The 4,418-nt window shown below is 37.4% G+C and overlaps 1 pseudogene; it reads right to left on the bottom strand.

The window, feature by feature from the left end:
• Window positions 1-399: 399 nt before the first annotated feature.
• On the bottom strand, window positions 400-4,029 carry LOC109011085 (annotated as a pseudogene).
• Between the last annotated feature and the right edge of the window lie 389 nt (window positions 4,030-4,418).

Genomic DNA, 4,418 nt, shown 5'->3' with positions numbered 1-4,418 from the left:
TTAATTTGTGGAACACCTCTCAGGAGAGTCCAGCTAGCTAGTATCTCAAACACTATTACAAGCATTACATATGATAACTCCACCTAGCTAAACACTTCAGTCCACAAGGCTCTAGCTGTCTCACAATATAACAAGAGATGTTCTACTGTCTCGCCAGATTGCTTACACATACAACACCAGTCTAGGATGATGACTTTGCGCTTCCTTAGGTTGTCACTTGTCAAAATCTTCCCTAGGGCTGCCGTCCGTAAAGAAGACCACTTTAGGAGGCGCCTTATTCCTCCAAATTTTCCTCCATGGGAACTGGTTGTTTGGTAAAAATGTAAGGGACTTGTAGAAAGAGCGAACCGAGAAGGCACCCTTACCCGCCGGTGTCCGCCATAGCCTACATAACTTCTCTTACATATAAATTTAGTTGGTTTTGTGACCGTATCTGTGTACTGGTGTGTGTATGCACATGTATCTGTATATATATTTTTTAAAAAGTATCTATAAAATATATATATATATGCTCTTAAAAAAGTATAGTTTGAATATACAGTATACATACATGTCAGTTGGAAATTAACTCAAGCACCCGATACAATTTGAACCAGCAATCTCACCCATCACTCCATACTTGCGAGGAGTGGAAGTGCCATCAGTATCAAAGGCTAATGAATTACATGTGATTCCAGAATTTATAGCCTAATAAAAAATGTTATCATCCAAAACAACAGAAGATGGACTTAAGCAACCACATTCATGACTATGATGAGAAAAGAAAGATACATATCTTGCTGCTTCGAATAGTGATGCTCATTTATATTTTTACCTTACAATCACTCTTGTCCTTTGTGACAGTGTTTGTGCTTCTAACCACCCTTATATTTCTTGTTGTCATCATCTTGATTCTTTTTAGGCTTCCTCTCCTTGTCTCCTTGTCTCTATTTGACTTCACCCCTGCAGTTGACATCCCCATCTCAGCCTGTTAACGCCATACCAAATAACATAATTTTATGCCACAGAACTTACACGAGAACGACACATTCATTCTAAAGTTCAAAAAAAAATCTCGAGTCAAGGAGAGAGGATGGAAAAATTTTAACATTATCCATCAGAATGGGCTCCTGGGAAGGGAAGAGCAGGACAAACTTAGACAACAATGGCAAGAATAATGTAGGATAGGTCTTACAACAGACAGGTAGACAGGAGTTGTCTCTCTCATCAGAAAGGCATTCCTGAGTTTGTCCAAGTTCAAAGGATGTATATTTGCATTTCGCTTTTGCAAATAGGAAATACTTGGAAAAGCCTGATCCAATTCCATGCCTTCTCCTTTTCTGATCTCTGTGTCTCCCACCACATTGTGTAGATAGTGTGTCTACGAGATTGACAAAGGAAGTGACCTCTTGCAAAAGAACTCATGATGAGGCAAAAGCTTGTATTTATTTATGAGATCAACAGCACCACCAAGTTCCCTCGGCCCTGATTATTCAGAAAGGGCCTTGGTTATAGAAATTGTAACAAAAACAAAATTCTAACGATGGCAAATTGGAAAGAGGAAAATAAAGAAACAAAATGTTTTTGAACGGTAGAAGTAATATTATATTAAAAGGAATAGGCATAGCCCAAATACACAAAATGTATACAAGAGAAAACACCTATAAGAAATTAGGTGCTTAAAAGAGAAACAAGAAAATCTTGAAAACGTTGCCACTGAAATCAATAAAAGGAGCCCAGAAAGTATTGAAAAAGAATCTTCTAAGTTCTTCTAGAGAACATTCCCTATCTTCAAAGCTCTGGTCATTCCTCTCCAGCCAAATGCGCCACATAAGACATAAGGGAGCCATCTTCCAAATTGCAGTAATTTGGAAGAAAGATTCCCTGGAGGCCTCTCCAGATGGCTAAAAGATCCACCACCCTCCTAGTAAATCACCCATGCAAGTCCGATCCTACTGAAAATCTCATTCCATAAGGCCATGGCCACCTCACAATGAAGTAACAAATGGTCAACGGATTTACCATTCTTCTTACACATACAGCACCAAACAACAATAATATTCTAATAGCTTGATTCCAAATATCTGATCGCTTACAAAGCCATCATGAAGAAAACAAAGCTTCTTAAACTCCAATGACCATGGAGTTTCACTTAAGCCCTTAGGACCAGAGTGGCTATCCAGACAAACCATTGTACTCTTTAAATCCTTTTTTTTTCCTTTCCTTTTTCTGTCTTTTCTATTTCATTTTTCTTTTTATTTCTGGATAAGTAATTATCTGATAAGTCATTTATACAGGCTAATATTACAAGAGGAAAAACTCCCTGTAGTAGTTTATCATTAAACTCAAGACTAGTGTCATGAATTAATATATAAAACACAAGAAAAAATTCACAAAAAAATTGCTAACATGGATATACAGAAGTGTATGTTTGAGTTATTGCCCTCTCAAGGGTTCCAAGTTCCAAGTGACCGTTTCACGATCAGACGGGTTAGGATGAAGCTCACATTGCTATATCACTGCGTTTAAACCTCACGAGACACTTCCCAGCGTGAAGCTCCAATAAACAGTGAGTAAAAAACATGGATGATTACGAGAATGATGTAATAAATAATCTTGGTATAAATGTATAAAGCCAAGATCCATTACTAAACCAATGTATACATATACGCAGCTTATTAAACATCTTACCCCTTCCAAACTTGCTGCCATCAAGATCCATTACTGTAATGACAGAATGAAGGGAAGTTCAAGTTCATCTGCCAATATAAGTGAAAAAATAAGAAAAGGAATTACACCCACACGGCATGTATCAAGTGTATGCCATTCCAAAAAAAAATCTAGTAGCTGCCTTAATTACATATACTGAAACAAATTTCAGCATATATTTTTCCATAAGAAATGAATTTCCAGAAGTAAGGAATTTTTTGATTCTGCAGTAAAAAAAAATCTGCCAAAGATATGATAACAATTGGTCAAAAAATGTATAATAAATTTGAATAAACTAAACTTAAATCAATCCTACCTCTTTATTCATCATCAAAACACATGACATAACACACAGGTGATTCTAGATGGATCGGTTATTCTATATTATATGAGTAAAGCATCTAAACAGAGAAAACAAATAATAATGAGCATGCTTTGTGGCCATTATAATTCCTTAGTTAGACTTTAATATGCGTATAGAGTAAGTGTCTAAGTGGAAATTCATTGCTTCACATAGGGGAAATTAAAAAATAACAAATAAATACAGAAAACCTTGATTTCGACGGGTAGGTGAGAGAGAGACACATTATGATATGAACTCCCTCAAATCCGCCCTCATTTTTTTGAAACCATCCTCATCATCTTCCTATATAAGTTCTTCTTGTTTTATTCTTGAAGTATGAAGTAAAATCGTTAAAAGACCACAAATTTCTCGTTTTCACACTACCAAACTACGTAATGAATAAACCCAAAATCCACCAAACACGAAAACCCAACTGAGCTAACGTGAACTAATTCTTCTAGCCACCAAACCAAACTAAAAATATATACCATATGTAACCAAGTCAAAAATAACCACAATCTACTCCCAACAAAAATTACAAGATACCCATCAAGAAATAACAAGTTCGCGATCAAACCGAAGCTTTACAACAAGGAGGCACGTCTCATAGTTCCTCTAATTAGCCTCAATTTATTCAAACAGGCATTAAATCACCTGAGAACGACACACCGAAGCGAAACCCGAAACCAGGAATTGATCGGTGGAGACCGGCAGTCGGGATTGGTTTTGCCACTGAACGGTGTTGGGGATCGAGAGGGAAAAGATTTCGAACTTGTGAAGTTAGAATGGCTGCTGGGAAAAATCCTTGACGCCGCCTCCTATCTATTTATCGGAAAATTTCTATTCAGCCTCCTTTTTTAACGCACCGGCCACGCCTCCACGCAAGTAGGGAATGAAATGACCAAAAACTGAAATACACATGCTATGCGCGAGACAAGAAACCCTAGTCTTTAGGGATGTCTGAAGGTGAAGGGGCCGGGTCAGCAGATGGTTGTTTGATTTGTTATTTTAGTCAAGTCTGTTTAGTGTAGTGGGCCACATTCAGTGTAGTTATTAGCTGTTATTGGTCATGTCCGTTTGTTTTGGTTAGTTATTAAAGTTGAGTCCTGTAATTAGATTGAGTCTCTGGGTCATTGTCGACCATGTCTATTGTAGTGTTTATAAATGCTTGCAGTTATCAATAATGAGAATTCAATTTCAATTTCTACAATCAAAGTGTTACAACTTGGAGGACCAAGCTCCTCGAAGTGCCTATAAAATTTACATTATATTTTCAACTACCATAATAGTATTAGTGGTATCAGAGCCAGGTTCCCGCGACATGGCTGAGGGTACACGCCATGCTCAGTTGGCAGAAGCAGTGTCCATGCTGAAAGGAGAGACTATG

Source organism: Juglans regia, chromosome 3 (genome assembly GCF_001411555.2).
Source record: "Juglans regia cultivar Chandler chromosome 3, Walnut 2.0, whole genome shotgun sequence".
Classification (NCBI taxonomy): Eukaryota; Viridiplantae; Streptophyta; class Magnoliopsida; order Fagales; family Juglandaceae; genus Juglans; species Juglans regia.
Note: the sequence above shows the minus strand (reverse complement) of the source record. Positions and strands in the feature narration are given on the sequence as shown.